The 19596-nt window shown below is 45.9% G+C and overlaps 10 non-coding genes and 6 pseudogenes across 10 annotated transcripts; 13 read left to right on the forward strand and 3 right to left on the reverse strand.

Annotated features, from left to right (window-relative positions):
- Positions 1-5758: 5758 nt before the first annotated feature.
- On the forward strand, positions 5759-5922 carry LOC135020751 (U1 spliceosomal RNA). The gene has a single exon (XR_010218105.1). It is a non-coding gene; the product is annotated as a U1 spliceosomal RNA (small nuclear RNA).
- Positions 5923-6074: 152 nt separating this feature from the next.
- On the forward strand, positions 6075-6216 carry LOC135020547 (U1 spliceosomal RNA; annotated as a pseudogene).
- Positions 6217-6907: 691 nt separating this feature from the next.
- Positions 6908-7071, forward strand: LOC135020752 (U1 spliceosomal RNA). Its single transcript, XR_010218106.1, has one exon. It is a non-coding gene; the product is annotated as a U1 spliceosomal RNA (small nuclear RNA).
- Positions 7072-7223: 152 nt separating this feature from the next.
- On the forward strand, positions 7224-7365 carry LOC135020583 (U1 spliceosomal RNA; annotated as a pseudogene).
- A 692-nt stretch (positions 7366-8057) lies between these two features.
- Positions 8058-8221, forward strand: LOC135020753 (U1 spliceosomal RNA). The gene has a single exon (XR_010218107.1). It is a non-coding gene; the product is annotated as a U1 spliceosomal RNA (small nuclear RNA).
- Positions 8222-8373: 152 nt separating this feature from the next.
- LOC135020555 (U1 spliceosomal RNA) lies at positions 8374-8515 on the forward strand (annotated as a pseudogene).
- A 692-nt stretch (positions 8516-9207) lies between these two features.
- LOC135020756 (U1 spliceosomal RNA) lies at positions 9208-9371 on the forward strand. Its single transcript, XR_010218109.1, has one exon. It is a non-coding gene; the product is annotated as a U1 spliceosomal RNA (small nuclear RNA).
- A 152-nt stretch (positions 9372-9523) lies between these two features.
- Positions 9524-9665, forward strand: LOC135020548 (U1 spliceosomal RNA; annotated as a pseudogene).
- A 692-nt stretch (positions 9666-10357) lies between these two features.
- On the forward strand, positions 10358-10521 carry LOC135020757 (U1 spliceosomal RNA). Its single transcript, XR_010218110.1, has one exon. It is a non-coding gene; the product is annotated as a U1 spliceosomal RNA (small nuclear RNA).
- Positions 10522-10673: 152 nt separating this feature from the next.
- On the forward strand, positions 10674-10815 carry LOC135020550 (U1 spliceosomal RNA; annotated as a pseudogene).
- A 691-nt stretch (positions 10816-11506) lies between these two features.
- LOC135020397 (U1 spliceosomal RNA) lies at positions 11507-11670 on the forward strand. Its single transcript, XR_010217826.1, has one exon. It is a non-coding gene; the product is annotated as a U1 spliceosomal RNA (small nuclear RNA).
- A 3294-nt stretch (positions 11671-14964) lies between these two features.
- On the reverse strand, positions 14965-15127 carry LOC135020543 (U1 spliceosomal RNA). The gene has a single exon (XR_010217966.1). It is a non-coding gene; the product is annotated as a U1 spliceosomal RNA (small nuclear RNA).
- Positions 15128-15279: 152 nt separating this feature from the next.
- On the reverse strand, positions 15280-15443 carry LOC135020484 (U1 spliceosomal RNA). Its single transcript, XR_010217909.1, has one exon. It is a non-coding gene; the product is annotated as a U1 spliceosomal RNA (small nuclear RNA).
- A 674-nt stretch (positions 15444-16117) lies between these two features.
- LOC135020698 (U1 spliceosomal RNA) lies at positions 16118-16273 on the reverse strand. Its single transcript, XR_010218052.1, has one exon. It is a non-coding gene; the product is annotated as a U1 spliceosomal RNA (small nuclear RNA).
- A 2361-nt stretch (positions 16274-18634) lies between these two features.
- LOC135020451 (U1 spliceosomal RNA) lies at positions 18635-18798 on the forward strand. Its single transcript, XR_010217879.1, has one exon. It is a non-coding gene; the product is annotated as a U1 spliceosomal RNA (small nuclear RNA).
- A 152-nt stretch (positions 18799-18950) lies between these two features.
- Positions 18951-19085, forward strand: LOC135020600 (U1 spliceosomal RNA; annotated as a pseudogene).
- The last annotated feature ends 511 nt before the right edge of the window (positions 19086-19596 follow it).

Raw genomic sequence — 19596 nt, forward strand, 5'->3', positions numbered from 1 at the left:
GACACTAGAATGAAAATTTTAAAGCCTCCTGTTAGTGCTTCATCTACACGTAATAGCCCTGAATTTTCCAATGCCTATCTCTTTGCAAAAGAGAGATATCGGCAAGGAAATGCTGTATTGTACCTTTGCATTTTTCTCCCAAACGAAAGACACTAGAATGAAAATTTTAAAGCCTCCTGTTAGTGCTTCATCTACACGTTATAGCCCTGCATTTTCCAATGCCTATCTCTTTGCAAAAGAGAGATATCGGCAAGGAAAAGCTGCATTGTACTTTTGCATTTTTCTCCCAAACGAAAGACACTAGAATGAAAATTTTAAAGCCTCCTGTTAGTGCTTCATCTACACGTTATAGCCCTGCATTTTCCAATGCCTATCTCTTTGCAAAAGAGAGATATCGGCAAGGAAAAGCTGCATTGTACTTTTGCATTTTTCTCCCAAACGAAAGACACTAGAATGAAAATTTTAAAGCCTCCTGTTAGTGCTTCATCTACACGTTATAGCCCTGAATTTTCCAATGCCTATCTCTTTGCAAAAGAGAGATATCGGCAAGGAAAAGCTGTATTGTACCTTTGCATTTTTCTCCCAAACGAAAGACACTAGAATGAAAATTTTAAAGCCTCCTGTTAGTGCTTCATCTACACGTTATAGCCCTTAATTTTCCAATGCCTAGCTCTTTGCAAAAGAGAGATATCGGCAAGGAAAAACTGTATTGTACCTTTGCATTTTTCTCCCAAACGAAAGACACTAGAATGAAAATTTTAAAGCCTCCTGTTAGTGCTTCATCTACACGTTATAGCCCTGAATTTTCCAATGCCTATCTCTTTGCAAAAGAGAGATATCGGCAAGGAAATGCTGTATTGTACCTTTGCATTTTTCTCCCAAACGAAAGACACTAGAATGAAAATGTTAAAGCCTCCTGTTAGTGCTTCATCTACACGTTATAGCCCTGAATTTTCCAATGCCTATCTCTTTGCAAAAGAGAGATATCGGCAAGGAAAAGCTGTATTGTACCTTTGCATTTTTCTCCCAAACGATGGACACTAGAATGAAGATTTAAAAGCCTCCTGTTAGTGCTTCATCTACACGGTATAGCCCTGAATTTTCCAATGCCTAGCTCTTTGCAAAAGAGAGATATTGGCAAGGAAAAGCTGTATTGTACCTTTGCATTTTTCTCCCAAACGAAGGACACTAGAATGAAAATTTTAAAGCCTCCTGTTAGCGCTTCATCTACACGTTATAGCCCTGAATTTTCCAATGCCTATCTCTTTGCAAAAGAGAGATATCGGCAAGGAAAAACTGTATTGTACCTTTGCATTTTTCTCCCAAACGAAAGACACTAGAATGAAAATTTTAAAGCCTCCTGTTAGTGCTTCATCTACACGTTATAGCCCTGAATTTTCCAATGCCTATCTCTTTGCAAAAGAGAGATATCGGCAAGGAAATGCTGTATTGTACCTTTGCATTTTTCTCCCAAACGAAAGACACTAGAATGAAAATTTTAAAGCCTTCTGTTAGTGCTTCATCTACACGTTATAGCCCTGCATTTTCCAATGCCTATCTCTTTGCAAAAGAGAGATATCGGCAAGGAAAAGCTGCATTGTACTTTTGCATTTTTCTCCCAAACGAAAGACACTAGAATGAAAATTTTAAAGCCTCCTGTTAGTGCTTCATCTACACGTAATAGCCCTGAATTTTCCAATGCCTATCTCTTTGCAAAAGAGAGATATCGGCAAGGAAATGCTGTATTGTACCTTTGCATTTTTCTCCCAAACGAAAGACACTAGAATGAAAATTTTAAAGCCTCCTGTTAGTGCTTCATCTACACGTTATAGCCCTGCATTTTCCAATGCCTATCTCTTTGCAAAAGAGAGATATCGGCAAGGAAAAGCTGCATTGTACTTTTGCATTTTTCTCCCAAACGAAAGACACTAGAATGAAAATTTTAAAGCCTACTGTTAGTGCTTCATCTACACGTTATAGCCCTGCATTTTCCAATGCCTATCTCTTTGCAAAAGAGAGATATCGGCAAGGAAAAGCTGCATTGTACTTTTGCATTTTTCTCCCAAACGAAAGACACTAGAATGAAAATTTTAAAGCCTCCTGTTAGTGCTTCATCTACACGTTTTAGCCCTGAAATTTCCAATGCCTATCTCTTTGCAAAAGAGAGATATCGGCAAGGAAAAACTGTATTGTACCTTTGCATTTTTCTCCCAAACGAAAGACACTAGAATGAAAATGTTAAAGCCTACTGTTAGTGCTTCATCTACACGTTATAGCCCTGAATTTTCCAATGCCTAGCTCTTTGCAAAAGAGAGATATCGGCAAGGAAAAGCTGTATTGTACCTTTGCATTTTTCTCCCAAACGAAAGACACTAGAATGAAAATTTTAAAGCCTCCTGTTAGTGCTTCATCTACACGTTATAGCCCTGAATTTTCCAATGCCTAGCTCTTTGCAAAAGAGAGATATCGGCAAGGAAAAGCTGTATTGTACCTTTGCATTTTTCTCCCAAACGAAGGACACTAGAATGAAAATTTTAAAGCCTCCTATTAGTGCTTCATCTACACGTTATAGCCCTGAATTTTCCAATGCCTATCTCTTTGCAAAAGAGAGATATCGGCAAGGAAAAACTGTATTGTACCTTTGCATTTTTCTCCCAAACGAAAGACACTAGAATGAAAATTTTAAAGCCTACTGTTAGTGCTTCATCTACACGTTATAGCCCTGAATTTTCCAATGCCTAGCTCTTTGCAAAAGAGAGATATCGGCAAGGAAAAGCTGTATTGTACCTTTGCATTTTTCTCCCAAACGAAAGACACTAGAATGAAAATTTTAAAGCCTCCTGTTAGTGCTTCATCTACACGTTATAGCCCTGAATTTTCCAATGCCTATCTCTTTGCAAAAGAGAGATATCGGCAAGGAAAAGCTGTATTGTACCTTTGCATTTTTCTCCCAAACGAAGGACACTAGAATGAAAATTTTAAAGCCTCCTATTAGTGCTTCATCTACACGTTATAGCCCTGAATTTTCCAATGCCTATCTCTTTGCAAAAGAGAGATATCGGCAAGGAAAAGTGTATTGTACTTTTGCATTTTTCTCCCAAACGAAAGACACTAGAATGAAAATGTTAAAGCCTCCTGTTAGTGCTTCATCTACACGTTATAGCCCTGAATTTTCCAATGCCTATCTCTTTGCAAAAGAGAGATATCGGCAAGGAAAAGCTGTATTGTACCTTTGCATTTTTCTCCCAAACGAAGGACACTAGAATGAAAATTTTAAAGCCTCCTGTTAGTGCTTCATCTACACGTTATAGCCCTGAATTTTCCAATGCCTATCTCTTTGCAAAAGAGAGATATCGGCAAGGAAATGCTGTATTGTACCTTTGCATTTTTCTCCCAAACGAAAGACACTAGAATGAAAATTTTAAAGCCTCCTGTTAGTGCTTCATCTACACGTTATAGCCCTGCATTTTCCAATGCCTATCTCTTTGCAAAAGAGAGATATCGGCAAGGAAAAGCTGCATTGTACTTTTGCATTTTTCTCCCAAACGAAAGACACTAGAATGAAAATTTTAAAGCCTCCTGTTAGTGCTTCATCTACACGTAATAGCCCTGAATTTTCCAATGCCTATCTCTTTGCAAAAGAGAGATATCGGCAAGGAAATGCTGTATTGTACCTTTGCATTTTTCTCCCAAACGAAAGACACTAGAATGAAAATTTTAAAGCCTCCTGTTAGTGCTTCATCTACACGTTATAGCCCTGCATTTTCCAATGCCTATCTCTTTGCAAAAGAGAGATATCGGCAAGGAAAAGCTGCATTGTACTTTTGCATTTTTCTCCCAAACGAAAGACACTAGAATGAAAATTTTAAAGCCTCCTGTTAGTGCTTCATCTACACGTTATAGCCCTGAATTTTCCAATGCCTATCTCTTTGCAAAAGAGAGATATCGGCAAGGAAATGCTGTATTGTACCTTTGCATTTTTCTCCCAAACGAAAGACACTAGAATGAAAATTTTAAAGCCTCCTGTTAGTGCTTCATCTACACGTTATAACCCTGAATTTTCCAATGCCTAGCTCTTTGCAAAAGAGAGATATCGGCAAGGAAAAGCTGTATTGTACCTTTGCATTTTTCTCCCAAACGAAAGACACTAGAATGAAAATTTTAAAGCCTCCTATTAGTGCTTCATCTACACGTTATAGCCCTGAATTTTTCAATGCCTATCTCTTTGCAAAAGAGAGATATCGGCAAGGAAAAGCTGTATTGTACCTTTGCATTTTTCTCCCAAACGAAGGACACTAGAATGAAAATTTTAAAGCCTCCTATTAGTGCTTCATCTACACGTTATAGCCCTGAATTTTCCAATGCCTATCTCTTTGCAAAAGACAGATATCGGCAAGGAAAAGTGTAATGTACTTTTGCATTTTTCTCCCAAACGAAAGACACTAGAATGAAAATTTTAAAGCCTCCTGATAGTGCTTCATCTACACGTTATAGCCCTGCATTTTCCAATGCCTATCTCTTTGCAAAAGAGAGATATCGGCAAGGAAAAGCTGCATTGTACTTTTGCATTTTTCTCCCAAACGAAAGACACTAGAATGAAAATTTTAAAGCCTCCTGTTAGTGCTTCATCTACACGTTATAGCCCTGAAATTTCCAATGCCTATCTCTTTGCAAAAGAGAGATATCGGCAAGGAAAAGCTGTATTGTACCTTTGCATTTTTCTCCCAAACGAAAGACACTAGAATGAAAATGTTAAAGCCTACTGTTAGTGCTTCATCTACACGTTATAGCCCTGAATTTTCCAATGCCTAGCTCTTTGCAAAAGAGAGATATCGGCAAGGAAAAGCTGTATTGTACCTTTGCATTTTTCTCCCAAACGAAAGACACTAGAATGAAAATGTTAAAGCCTACTGTTAGTGCTTCATCTACACGTTATAGCCCTGAATTTTCCAATGCCTATCTCTTTGCAAAAGAGAGATATCGGCAAGGAAAAGCTGTATTGTACCTTTGCATTTTTCTCCCAAACGAAAGACACTAGAATGAAAATTTTAAAGCCTCCTGTTAGTGCTTCATCTACACGTTATAGCCCTGAATTTTCCAATGCCTATATCTTTGCAAAAGAGAGATATCGGCAAGGAAAAGCTGTATTGTACCTTTGCATTTTTCTCCCAAACGAAGGACACTAGAATGAAAAATTTAAAGCCTCCTGTTAGTGCTTCATCTACACGTTATAGCCCTGAATTTTCCAATGCCTATCTCTTTGCAAAAGAGAGATATCAGCAAGGAAAAGCTGTATTGTACCTTTGCATTTTTCTCCCAAACGAAGGACACTAGAATGAAAATTTTAAAGCCTCCTATTAGTGCTTCATCTACACGTTATAGCCCTGAATTTTCCAATGCCTATCTCTTTGCAAAAGAGAGATATCGGCAAGGAAAAACTGTATTGTACCTTTGCATTTTTCTCCCAAACGAAAGACACTAGAATGAAAATTTTAAAGCCTCCTGTTAGTGCTTCATCTACACGTTATAGCCCTGAATTTTCCAATGCCTATCTCTTTGCAAAAGAGAGATATCGGCAAGGAAAAGCTGTATTGTACCTTTGCATTTTTCTCCCAAACGAAAGATACTAGAATGAAAATTTTAAATCCTACTGTTAGTTCTTCATCTGCACGTTATAGCCCTGAATTTTCCAATGCCTAGCTCTTTGCAAAAGAGAGATGTGCCTGAGCAGCGGCCCTCCCCAGCCCTATCCCAAATCATACTTATTTTGCATAGGAGATACCATGGTCATGAAGATTGTTCTCCCAGGGTTAGGTTCATTCATTGCATTCTGGGTATGCTGACCCCTGTGATTTCCCCAAATGTGGGAAACTCAACTGCATTATTTGTGGTAGTGGGGGACTGTGTTTGTGCTTTCCTCTGGTCAGCTCTGGTAAAAGTCAGATTTCTTTGTCTCAGATCTTCCTCTAGCCTTGTTCTTCTTTCGAGAGTTCCCTTGTGCTGCCTCAGTTGGATCTCCTTCACTTGACAGGGGGGTGCCCGAGCAGCGACCCTCCCCAGCTCTAGCCCAACTCCTACTTACCTGCCAGGTGAGATACTATGATCATGAAGATGCTTCTCCCAGGGCAAGGCTCACCCATTGCACTCTGGGTGTGCTGCCCCTGCGATTTCCCCAAATGTGGGAAACTTGACTGCATAATTTGTGTTTCCCCTGGTCGGCTCTCATATAATTCAGATCTCTTTGTCTCAGGTCTCTCTCCAGCCTAGTTTGCTGTCTGTTTCCACTACTTTTTCTTGAGCCCCTCCCTTCTATACCCTTGTGCACTATCCTGACTTCTCCCGTCTGCTTACTTTGTGCCTTCCAACGCACAATGCAAACTACAGGTAGTGCTGCAGGGCCCACACCCTTTTACTTGCTTTACAGAGCAGCTCTGGAGCTGTTACAGTGCCCAGCTGCTGCAAGAAATCAGCTTGAATGCTCCAGGGGCTGGGGCATAGCCAACATGAGCCCCACACCGAAGGAGGGTGGAGGTGTTTAATGTGAACTAGGGGTCATCCAAGCGCCGCAAAAGGCCGCCATGCCCTGCACACCCCTTTATTCTTTTCATATGCAGACGAGGGTTGAAGCCAACTTTGACCCACTGCTTGGATGACATCACCATATTCAAATCCATCTGCTGCAGGCCTTCCCCCAGGAATGCTTGCACTAGTTGTTGCATTTGGTTTGTTGTTTGGGGGTGCTTCAGTATTAGGCAGCCTTCTGCCCTCCCATGTTCATCTGAAAATATGTGTTCTCCCTGCAGTTGTTGTCCCCAGATGAGAGTTCCCTTGTGCTGCCTCAGTTGAATCTCCTTTACTTGACAGAGATGTGCCTGAGCAGCGGCCCTCCCCAGCCCTATCCCAAATCATACTTATTTTGCATAGGAGATACCATGGTCATGAAGATTGTTCTCCCAGGGTTAGGTTCATTCATTGCATTCTGGGTATGCTGACCCCTGTGATTTCCCCAAATGTGGGAAACTCAACTGCATTATTTGTGGTAGTGGGGGACTGTGTTTGTGCTTTCCTCTGGTCAGCTCGGGTAAAAGTCAGATTTCTTTGTCTCAGATCTTCCTCTAGCCTTGTTCTTCTTTCGAGAGTTCCCTTGTGCTGCCTCAGTTGGATCTCCTTCACTTGACAGGGGGGTGCCCGAGCAGCGACCCTCCCCAGCTCTAGCCCAACTCCTACTTACCTGCCAGGTGAGATACTATGATCATGAAGATGCTTCTCCCGGGGCAAGGCTCACCCATTGCACTCTGGGTGTGCTGCCCCTGCGATTTCCCCAAATGTGGGAAACTTGACTGCATAATTTGTGTTTCCCCTGGTCGGCTCTCATATAATTCAGATCTCTTTGTCTCAGGTCTCTCTCCAGCCTAGTTTGCTGTCTGTTTCCACTTCTTTTTTCTTGAGCCCCTCCCTTCTATACCCTTGTGCACTATCCTGACTTCTCCCGTCTGCTTACTTTGTGCCTTCCAACGCACAATGCAAACTACAGGTAGTGCTGCAGGGCCCACACCCTTTTACTTGCTTTACAGAGCAGCTCTGGAGCTGTTACAGTGCCCAGCTGCTGCAAGAAATCAGCTTGAATGCTTCAGGGGCTGGGACATAGCCAACATGAGCCCCACACCGAAGGAGGGTGGAGGTGTTTAATGCGAACTAGGGGTCATCCAAGCGCCGCAAAAGGCCGCCATGCCCTGCACACCCCTTTTTTCTTTTCATATGCAGACGAGGGTTGAAGCCAACTTTGACCCACTGCTTGGATGACATCACCATATGCAAATCCATCTGCTGCAGGCCTTCCCCCAGGAATGCTTGCACTAGTAGTTGCATTTGGTTTGTTGTTTGGGGGTGCTTCAGTTTTAGGCAGCCTTCTGCCCTCCCATGTTCATCTGAAAATATGTGTTCTCCCTGCAGTTGTTGTCCCCAGATGAGAGTTCCCTTGTGCTGCCTCAGTTGAATCTCTTTAACTTGACAGAGATGTGCCTGAGCAGCGGCCCTCCCCAGCCCTATCCCAAATCATACTTATTTTGCATAGGAGATACCATGGTCATGAAGATTGTTCTCCCAGGGTTAGGTTCATTCATTGCATTCTGGGTATGCTGACCCCTGTGATTTCCCCAAATGTGGGAAACTCAACTGCATTATTTGTGGTAGTGGGGGACTGTGTTTGTGCTTTCCTCTGGTCAGCTCTGGTAAAAGTCAGATTTCTTTGTCTCAGATCTTCCTCTAGCCTTGTTCTTCTTTCGAGAGTTCCCTTGTGCTGCCTCAGTTGGATCTCCTTCACTTGACAGGGGGGTGCCCGAGCAGCGACCCTCCCCAGCTCTAGCCCAACTCCTACTTACCTGCCAGGTGAGATACTATGATCATGAAGATGCTTCTCCCAGGGCAAGGCTCACCCATTGCACTCTGGGTGTGCTGCCCCTGCGATTTCCCCAAATGTGGGAAACTTGACTGCATAATTTGTGTTTCCCCTGGTTGGCTCTCATATAATTCAGATCTCTTTGTCTCAGGTCTCTCTCCAGCCTAGTTTGCTGTCTGTTTCCACTTCTTTTTTCTTGAGCCCCTCCCTTCTATACCCTTGTGCACTATCCTGACTTCTCCCGTCTGCTTACTTTGTGCCTTCCAACGCACAATGCAAACTACAAGTAGTGCTGCAGGGCCCACACCCTTTTACTTGCTTTACAGAGCAGTTCTGGAGCTGTTACAGTGCCCAGCTGCTGCAAGAAATCAGCTTGAATGCTTCAGGGGCTGGGGCATAGCCAACATGAGCCCCACACCGAAGGAGGGTGGAGGTGTTTAATGCGAACTAGGGGTCATCCAAGCGCCGCAAAAGGCCGCCATGCCCTGCACACCCCTTTATTCTTTTCATATGCAGACGAGGGTTGAAGCCAACTTTGACCCACTGCTTGGAGGACATCACCATATTCAAATCCATCTGCTGCAGGCCTTCCCCCAGGAATGCTTGCACTAGTTGTTGCATTTGGTTTGTTGTTTGGGGGTGCTTCAGTATTAGGCAGCCTTCTGCCCTCCCATGTTCATCTGAAAATATGTGTTCTCCCTGCAGTTGTTGTCCCCAGATGAGAGTTCCCTTGTGCTGCCTCAGTTGAATCTCCTTTACTTGACAGAGATGTGCCTGAGCAGCGGCCCTCCCCAGCCCTATCCCAAATCATACTTATTTTGCATAGGAGATACCATGGTCATGAAGATTGTTCTCCCAGGGTTAGGTTCATTCATTGCATTCTGGGTATGCTGACCCCTGTGATTTCCCCAAATGTGGGAAACTCAACTGCATTATTTGTGGTAGTGGGGGACTGTGTTTGTGCTTTCCTCTGGTCAGCTCGGGTAAAAGTCAGATTTCTTTGTCTCAGATCTTCCTCTAGCCTTGTTCTTCTTTCGAGAGTTCCCTTGTGCTGCCTCAGTTGGATCTCCTTCACTTGACAGGGGGGTGCCCGAGCAGCGACTCTCCCCAGCTCTAGCCCAACTCCTACTTACCTGCCAGGTGAGATACTATGATCATGAAGATGCTTCTCCCAGGGCAAGGCTCACCCATTGCACTCTGGGTGTGCTGCCCCTGCGATTTCCCCAAATGTGGGAAACTTGACTGCATAATTTGTGTTTCCCCTGGTCGGCTCTCATATAATTCAGATCTCTTTGTCTCAGGTCTCTCTCCAGCCTAGTTTGCTGTCTGTTTCCACTTCTTTTTTCTTGAGCCCCTCCCTTCTATACCCTTGTGCACTATCCTGACTTCTCCCGTCTGCTTACTTTGTGCCTTCCAACGCACAATGCAAACTACAGGTAGTGCTGCAGGGCCCACACCCTTTTACTTGCTTTACAGAGCAGCTCTGGAGCTGTTACAGTGCCCAGCTGCTGCAAGAAATCAGCTTGAATGCTTCAGGGGCTGGGGCATAGCCAACATGAGCCCCACACCGAAGGAGGGTGGAGGTGTTTAATGCGAACTAGGGGTCATCCAAGCGCCGCAAAAGGCCGCCATGCCCTGCACACCCCTTTATTCTTTTCATATGCAGACGAGGGTTGAAGCCAACTTTGACCCACTGCTTGGAGGACATCACTATATTCAAATCCATCTGCTGCAGGCCTTCCCCCAGGAATGCTTGCACTAGTTGTTGCATTTGGTTTGTTGTTTGGGGGTGCTTCAGTATTAGGCAGCCTTCTGCCCTCCCATGTTCATCTGAAAATATGTGTTCTCCCTGCAGTTGTTGTCCCCAGATGAGAGTTCCCTTGTGCTGCCTCAGTTGAATCTCCTTTACTTGACAGAGATGTGCCTGAGCAGCGGCCCTCCCCAGCCCTATCCCAAATCATACTTATTTTGCATAGGAGATACCATGGTCATGAAGATTGTTCTCCCAGGGTTAGGTTCATTCATTGCATTCTGGGTATGCTGACCCCTGTGATTTCCCCAAATGTGGGAAACTCAACTGCATTATTTGTGGTAGTGGGGGACTGTGTTTGTGCTTTCCTCTGGTCAGCTCGGGTAAAAGTCAGATTTCTTTGTCTCAGATCTTCCTCTAGCCTTGATCTTCTTTCGAGAGTTCCCTTGTGCTGCCTCAGTTGGATCTCCTTCACTTGACAGGGGGGTGCCCGAGCAGCGACCCTCCCCAGCTCTAGCCCAACTCCTACTTACCTGCCAGGTGAGATACTATGATCATGAAGATGCTTCTCCCAGGGCAAGGCTCACCCATTGCACTCTGGGTGTGCTGCCCCTGCGATTTCCCCAAATGTGGGAAACTTGACTGCATAATTTGTGTTTCCCCTGGTCGGCTCTCATATAATTCAGATCTCTTTGTCTCAGGTCTCTCTCCAGCCTAGTTTGCTGTCTGTTTCCACTTCTTTTTTCTTGAGCCCCTCCTTCTATACCCTTGTGCACTATCCTGACTTCTCCCGTCTGCTTACTTTGTGCCTTCCAACGCACAATGCAAACTACAGGTAGTGCTGCAGGGCCCACACCCTTTTACTTGCTTTACAGAGCAGTTCTGGAGCTGTTACAGTGCCCAGCTGCTGCAAGAAATCAGCTTGAATGCTTCAGGGGCTGGGGCATAGCCAACATGAGCCCCACACCGAAGGAGGGTGGAGGTGTTTAATGCGAACTAGGGGTCATCCAAGCGCCGCAAAAGACCGCCATGCCCTGCACACCCCTTTTTTCTTTTCATATGCAGACGAGGGTTGAAGCCAACTTTGACCCACTGCTTGGATGACATCACCATATGCAAATCCATCTGCTGCAGGCCTTCCCCCAGGAATGCTTGCACTAGTAGTTGCATTTGGTTTGTTGTTTGGGGGTGCTTCAGTTTTAGGCAGCCTTCTGCCCTCCCATGTTCATCTGAAAATATGTGTTCTCCCTGCAGTTGTTGTCCCCAGATGAGAGTTCACTTGTGCTGCCTCAGTTGAATCTCCTTTACTTGACAGAGATGTGCCTGAGCAGCGGCCCTCCCCAGCCCTATCCCAAATCATACTTATTTTGCATAGGAGATACCATGGTCATGAAGATTGTTCTCCCAGGGTGAGGTTCATTCATTGCATTCTGGGTATGCTGACCCCTGTGATTTCCCCAAATGTGGGAAACTCGACTGCATTATTTGTGGTAGTGGGGGACTGTGTTTGTGCTTTCCTCTGGTCAGCTCTGGTAAAAGTCAGATTTCTTTGTCTCAGATCTTCCTCTAGCCTTGTTCTTCTTTCGAGAGTTCCCTTGTGCTGCCTCAGTTGGATCTCCTTCACTTGACAGGGGGTGCCCAAGCAGCAATCCTCCACAGCTCTAGCCCAACTCCTAGTTACCTGCCAGGTGAGATACTATGATCTTCACTGTTAGGGCAATCAGGATGTGGAATTCCCTGCCAGGGAAGGTGGTAATGGTGGACTCTGTAATTGGATTTAAAAAAGGAATGGATACATTTCTGAATGAAATAGCTATCCAAGGTTATAATACTTAAAATATCAACATGGTTAATCCGGGGGTAACATGAGTTGTAGTAGTTAACTAGTCATAAAACATTATTCAGCAAGTATGTAGAATCATCACAACTTAAAACAGGTTTAACACGATGGGCAATTTGCCTCTTTTCAACCTCAAAAACTAAATTACTATATGTTACTATATTACTATGTTACTGTAGTATACAGAACACCACAATGTAATGAGCAGTGATAGTGAACACTGATGAGGATACTAGAACTGACACTGAGCAGCAAGATGCAGCACTGGACTAATAGTAATGTACTGTAGTATGCTGAGCACCACAATGCAGCACAAGACAATGAGCAGTGATACTGAGCACTGATGAGGATACTACTGAGAACTGACACTGAGCAGGAGAGACACACTACTAGTATTACTGAGCAGCAATAAGTAACCACTGATACTGAGCACTGATATTGAGATTTTCACTGAGAGAACATAGCCACGTCCTCTCCACTCTCTCTTCAATGCACGAGTAAAAATGGCGGCAACGCGCAGCTCTTTATATGAAATCCGAATCTCGCGAGAATCCGACAGCGGGATGATGACATTTTCCCTTGTTCAGGTTTTCCGAGTCAGGCGGGAACAACCGAGCCTGCCTCGGACCAGTGTAAACCACGTGGAGTTCGTGGGGAATTCGGTTCTCGGAGAAGCGAACCCGCTCCTCTCTACCTTATACCCATAATTTTTTTTATTTTCAATCTAAGCCCCTGCAGTTTTCTGTAAGCATCTGCTTCGCTATGATGATCAACAAGTCACAAGGGCAAACACTCAGGGCTTGAGGCGTAGATCTTAGGACCAGCTGCTACAAGCATGGCAGAGGTGTCACTATCACTGGTGACACCCAGAGAGGTGGCGTAGAGATTGTAATGCAGTGCGCGCAGATAAGCAGCGCAATGGTAAAAAGGAGGCATGGTTTCATAGGTAGGGGCGTGGCCTGGTGGCCTGAATCTACATTTTGTTGCTCCGGGTGTCCCGGGGGTTGGGGGCTGCACCCGGGGACTAGTGTGTGAGCGGTGCTGGCTCCTGCACAGTGACAGGACATGGCCACCCAGCATGACGCCTCCCTTCTTGACCATGCTGTAATTGCAGTCGCACTGCAGTTCAGCGTGATCATAAACAATGGTGTAGCCTTCTGCTGGTGCAGACTGTATGTGCGCGCAGGAAGCCGCCACCATTTTTGTGATCACAGCGGCTGAATGTGATGTCATACAGCCGCTGTGACCACGCCCCCTGTGTCTCCTCCGTTGCAGACCCCATTTTGAAGCCTTGCCCCCGCACCGCTCCATCCCTGACTTGGAAATGGAGTGTTGCTGACCCCCCCCTGCCCCGATTGACAGGCAGAGGCGATCGCATTCTCTGCGGGGTGCCGCAGAAAATGCAGGCACATGCGTATGCTCTTAGCAATTTTTGCAGTTGGATCGCTTATTGTGATTGCAACCCAACCTGAATCAGGCCCTATTACCTATCACAATGCGCTGCGGGCAGTACAAAATTGGTTTAATATGGGAGAAAAACCCCCAGACCTGTGCTCCTTAACTGTACCTGGTGGCTTGTGGAGCGGCTGCCCAGTAATCAGTGTCCACGCCAGTGCGCACACGGTCCACCCCCTACGGCCACTCTCCCCTTCATCAGCGGCCTCGTGATCCGGAAGGGCGGTGTGTGTGTGACTGACCTTAGGAAGAAACCGGAGCCTCCGCTGCAGTGATCCAGCAACCAGGGCACGGGAGTATACAGCGCCGCTGGGAGTGATGAAGCTGCAGTAAAGATGTCTATTAGACCTAGCCTGCTGCAGCCCTTGCAGATTCTCATAAAAAAAGTTCTTATTTTCTTGTCAAAATTAATAGCTAAGAATAGGCTGCCTGAGGCAGGCCCCTGTTAAGTGGCCTGCTACTGAAGGCACCAACTACAAACTGAGCTCCCTGTTCATGGAAGCGGGGTTATAGAGGAGAATGCGCTGAGCATCTTGGGAACATTCAAAAGCTTTGAGCCGGTTGGTGCCTCAGATCAAGATCCTACTCTACACCCCAATGTGAATCCTTGTGGAGTCCAGTGTACCCCACAGAAGAAATTAATGTGTCACACCCATTGGCAGCAACCTTAGAATAGCTGCTGACGGGCACAATTGAGAAAGGAAGGGGGGGGGACATTTGAATCCAGCACATAGATGCAATTCAAATATGTAATTTGAACCTTCCTATTTTAAAATATAATGGATGAACCTCACACTGTGAGAACAATCTTCATGATATAGAGATCTCATATGCAAAATAAGTATGAGTTGGGATAGGGCTGGGGAGGGTGGCTGCTCGGGAAAGCCCCTCCCCCGTCAAGTTAAGGAGATTCAACTGAGGAGGCACAAGGGAACTCTCGTCTGGGGACAACAACTGCAGGGAGACCACATCTTTTCAGATGAACATGGGAGGGCGGAAGGCTGCCTAATACTGAAGCACCATCAAATATCAAACCATATGCAATAACTAGTACAAGCATTCCTGGGGGAAGGTATGCAGGAGACGAATTTGCATACGGTGATGTCATCCAAGCAGTGGGCCAAAGTTGGCTGGAACCCTCATCTGCATTTGAAAAGAGAAAAGGGTTATGCAGTGCATGGCGGCCTTTTGCGGCGCTTGGATGACCCCTAGTTCGCATTAAACACCTCCACCCTCCTTCGGTGTGGGGCTCATGTTGGCTATGCCCCAGCCCCTGAAGCATTCAAGCTGATTTCTTGCAGCAGCTGGGCACTGTAACAGCTCCAGAGCTGCTCTGTAAGGCAAATAAAAGGGTGTGGGCCCTGCAGCACTACCTGTAGTTCGCATTGTGCGTTGGAAGGCACAAAGTAAGCAGACTGGAGAAGTCAGGATAGTGCGCAAGGGCATAGAAGGGAGCGGCTCAAGAAAAGAGAAGTGGAAACAGACAGCAAACTAGGCTGGAGAGAGACCTGAGACAAAGAGATCTGAATTATACGAGAGTCGACCAGGGGAAACACAAATTATGCAGTCAAGTTTCCCACATTTGGGGAAATCGCAGGGGCAGCACACCCAGAGTGCAATGGGTGAGCCTTGCCCTGGGAGAAGCACCTTCAAGATCATAGTATCTCACCTGGCAGGTAAGTAGGAGTTGGGCTAGAGCAGGGGAGGGTCGCTGCTCGGGCACCCCCCTGTCAAGTGAAGGAGATCCAACTGAGGCAGCACAATGGAACTCTCGAAAGAAGAACAAGGCTAGAGGAAGATCTGAGACAAAGAAATCTGACTTTTACCAGAGCTGACCAGCGGAAAACACAAACACAGTCCACCACTACCACAAATAATGCAGGCGAGTTTCCCACATTTGGGGAAATCACAGGGGTCAGCATACCCAGAATGCAATGAATGAACCTCACCCTGGGTGAACAATTTTCATGACCATGGTGTCTCCTATGCAAAATAAGTATGATTTGGGATAGGGCTGGGGAGGGCCGCTGCTCAGGCACATCTCTGTCAAGTAAAGGAGATTCAACTGAGGCAGCACAAGGGAACTCTCATCTGGGGACAACAACTGCAGGGAGAACACATATTTTCAGATGAACATGGGAGGGCAGAAGGCTGCCTAATACTGAAGCACCCCCAAACAACAAACCAAATGCAACAACTAGTGCAAGCATTCCTGGGGGAAGGCCTGCAGCAGATGGATTTGCATATGGTGATGTTATCCAAGCAGTGGGTCAAAGTTGGCTTCAACCCTCATCTGCATATGAAAAGAGAAAAGGGGCGTGCAGGACATGGCAGCCTTTTGCGGTGCTTGGATGACCCCTAGATCGCATTAAACACCCCCACCCTCCTTTGGTGTGGGGCTCATGTTGGCCATGCCCCATCCCATGAAGCATTCAAGCTGATTTCTTGCAGCAGCTGGGCACTGTAACAGCTCCAGAGCTGCTCTGTAAGGCAAGTAAAAGGGTGTGGGCCCTGCAGCACTACCTGTAGTTTGCATTGTGCATTGGAAGGCACAAAGTAAGCAGACGGGAGGAGAAGTCAGGATAGTGCACAAGGGTATAGAAGGGAGGGGCTCAAGAAAAAAGAAGTGGAAACAGACAGCAAACTAGGCTGGAGAGAGACCTGAGACAAAGAGATCTGAATTATACGAGAGCCGACCAGAGGAAACACAAATTATGCAGTCAAGTGTCCCACATTTGGGGAAATCGTAGGAGCAGCACACCCAGAGTGCAATGGGTGAGCCTTGCCCTGGGAGAAGCACCGTCCTGATTATAGTATCTCACCTGGGTGTGCTGCCCCTGCGATTTCCCCAAATGTGGGAAACTTGACTGCATAATTTGTGTTTCCCCTGGTCGGCTCTCATATAATTCAGATCTCTTTGTCTCAGGTCTCTTTCCAGCCTAGTTTGCTGTCTGTTTCCACTTCTTTTTTCTTGAGCCCCTCCCTTCTATACCCTTGTGGACTATCCTGACTTCTCCTCCTGTCTGCTTACTTTGTGCCTTCCAATGCACAATGCAAACTACAGGTAGTGCTGCAGGGCCCACACCCTTTTACTTGCCTTACAGAGCAGCTCTGGAGCTGTTACAGTGCCAAGCTGCTGCAAGAAATCAGCTTGAGTGCTTTAGGGGCTGGGGCATGGCCAACATGAGCCCCACACCGAAGGAGGGTGGGGGTGTTTAATGCGAACTAAGGGTCATCCAAGCGCCGCAAAAGGCCGCCATGCCCTGCATACCCCTTTTCTCTTTTCATATGCAGATGAGGGTTCCAGCCAACTTTGGCCCACTGCTTGGATGACATCACTGTATGCAAATCCGTCGTCTGCAGACCTTCCCCCAGGAATGCTTGTACTAGTTGTTGCATTTGGTTTGTCGTTTGGGGGTGCTTCAGTATTAGGCAGCCTTCTGCCCTCCCATGTTCATCTGAAAATATGTGTTCTCACTGCAGTTGTTGTCCCCAGATGGGAGTTCCCTTGTGCTGCCTCAGTTGAATCTCCTTTACTCTAAAACTTTTAAAACTTAGCAAAAGTGTTTACTAAATAGCTGCTCGGCAAAGTTGCAATGCCGAGACTCCCCGACCAGCTGCCCAGGATGAACCCACCTTTCTAGTAGAATGGGTCTTCACCTAATTCAGTAACGGCAATCCTGCCGTGGAATGAGCATGCTGAATCTTACCACAGATCCAGCGCATAATGGTCTACATGGAAGCAGGACACCCAATCCTGTTGGGAGCATACAGGACAAACAGAGCCTCTGTTTTCCTAATCTGAACCGTTCTGGTGACATAAATTTTCAAAGTTCTGACCACAGCCAGAGACTTTGACTCAACGAAGGTGTCAGTGGCCAAAGGCACCATGTGGAAAGATGAACCACCTTCGGCAGAAATTGTTGACGTGTCCTCAATTCTGCTCTATCTTCATGAAAGATCAAATAAAGGCTCTTGTGATACTGCATGGTTTGTACTGTTTTCCATGTGCTCCCAGATCTTTCAAGAAAGAAGCATGGTCAAGAAAGTTCTGTTTGAAAAGAAACAACATTTACTGTCATTGTTATAGAATTTGGGAGAAAAAACAAGAAGAAATCTGCACTGTTGACGCACTGGACAGAATGAATGAATCATAAAATATAACCTTTATTAAGTATGTATTAAAATTGGATAAATATTAATATTATTATCCCAAACTGCAGTGAAACATAAAGGTTAAAATCACAGAACTAACATACATGTGCATAAGAAGAATAAAGAGATGTGAAAAAAAGGTTTAAAAAGCGTGTCCGTGTGTGATTATTTTTGAAGGCACAACCCTGGCGGGGTTGTTTATATAGATATATATGTTGCTAATAATCACTTTCTAGCGTAATGTTATTAAATAGCTGTTAGTATCTATGTCGTCAGGTACCACTGGGTCGTATCCTATATACTCCTGTGGGAAACTTGACTGCATAATTTGTGTTTCCCCTGGTCGGCTCTCGTATAATTCAGATCTCTTTGTCTCAGGTCTCTCTCCAGCCTAGTTTGCTGTCTGTTTCCACTTCTCTTTTCTTGAGCCGCTGCCTTCTATGCCCTTGTGCACTCTCCTGACTTCTCCTGTCTGCTTACTTTGTGCCTTCCAACGCACAATGCAAACTACAGGTAGTGCTGCAGGGCCCACACCCTTTTACTTGCCTTACAGAGCAGCTCTGGAGCTGTTACAGTGCCCAGCTGCAGCAAGAAATCAGCTTGAATGCTTCAGGGGCTGGGGCATAGCCAACATGAGCCCCACACCGACGGAGGGTGGAGGTGTTTAATGCGAACTAGGGGTCAGCCAAGCGCCGCAAAAGGCCGCCATGCCCTGCATGCCCCTTTTCTCTTTTCATATGCAGACGAGGGTTGAAGCCAACTTTGACCCACTGCTTGGATGACATCACCATATGCAAATCCATCTGCGGCAGGCCTTCCCCCAGGAATGCTTGCACTAGTTGTTGCATTTGGTTTGTTGTTTGGGGGTGCTTCAGTATTAGGCAGCCTTCTGCCCTCCCATGTTCATCTGAAAATATGTGTTCTCCCTGCAGTTGTTGTCCCCAGATGAGAGTTCCCTTGTGCTGCCTCAGTTGAATCTCCTTTACTTGACAGAGATGTGCCTGAGCAGCGGCCCTCCCCAGCCCTATCCCAAATCATACTTATTTTGCATAGGAGATACCATGGTCATGAAGATTGTTCTCCCAGGGTTAGGTTCATTCATTGCGTTCTGGGTATGCTGACCTCTGTGATTTCCCCAAATGTGGGAAACTCGACTGCATTATTTGTGGTAGTGGGGGACTGTGTTTGTGCTTTCCTCTGGTCAGCTCGGGTAAAAGTCAGATTTCTTTGTCTCAGATCTTCCTCTAGCCTTGTTCTTCTTTCAAGAGTTCCATTGTGCTGCCTCAGTTGGATCTCCTTCACTTGACAGGGGGGTGCCCGAGCAGCGACCCTCCCCAGCTCTAGCCCAACTCCTACTTACCTGCCAGGTGAGATACTATGATCATGAAGTTGCTTCTCCCAGGGCAAGGCTCACCCATTGCACTCTGGGTGTGCTGCCCCTGCGATTTCCCCAAATGTGGGAAACTTGACTGCATAATTTGTGTTTCCCCTAGTCGGCTCTCATATAATTCAGATCTCTTTGTCTCAGGTCTCTCTCCAGCCTAGTTTGCTGTCTGTTTCCACTTCTTTTTTCTTGAGCCCCTCCCTTCTACACCCTTGTGCACTATCCTGACTTCTCCTCCTGTCTGCTTACTTTGTGCCTTCCGATGCACAATGCAAACTACAGGTAGTGCTGCAGGGCCCACACCCTTTTACTTGCCTTACAGAGCAGCTCTGGAGCTGTTACAGTGCCAAGCTGCTGCAAGAAATCAGCTTGAATGCTTCAGGGGCTGGGGCATGGCCAACATGAGCCCCACACCGAAGGAGGGTGGGGGTGTTTAATGCGAACTAAGGGTCATCCAAGCGCCGCAAAAGGCCGCCATGCCCTGCATACCCCTTTTCTCTTTTCATATGCAGATGAGGGTTCCAGCCAACTTTGGCCCACTGCTTGGATGACATCACTGTATGCAAATCCGTCTTCTGCAGACCTTCCCCCAGGAATGCTTGCACTAGTTGTTG

Source organism: Pseudophryne corroboree, unplaced genomic scaffold (genome assembly GCF_028390025.1).
Source record: "Pseudophryne corroboree isolate aPseCor3 unplaced genomic scaffold, aPseCor3.hap2 scaffold_350, whole genome shotgun sequence".
In the NCBI taxonomy this organism is placed as follows: domain Eukaryota; kingdom Metazoa; phylum Chordata; class Amphibia; order Anura; family Myobatrachidae; genus Pseudophryne; species Pseudophryne corroboree.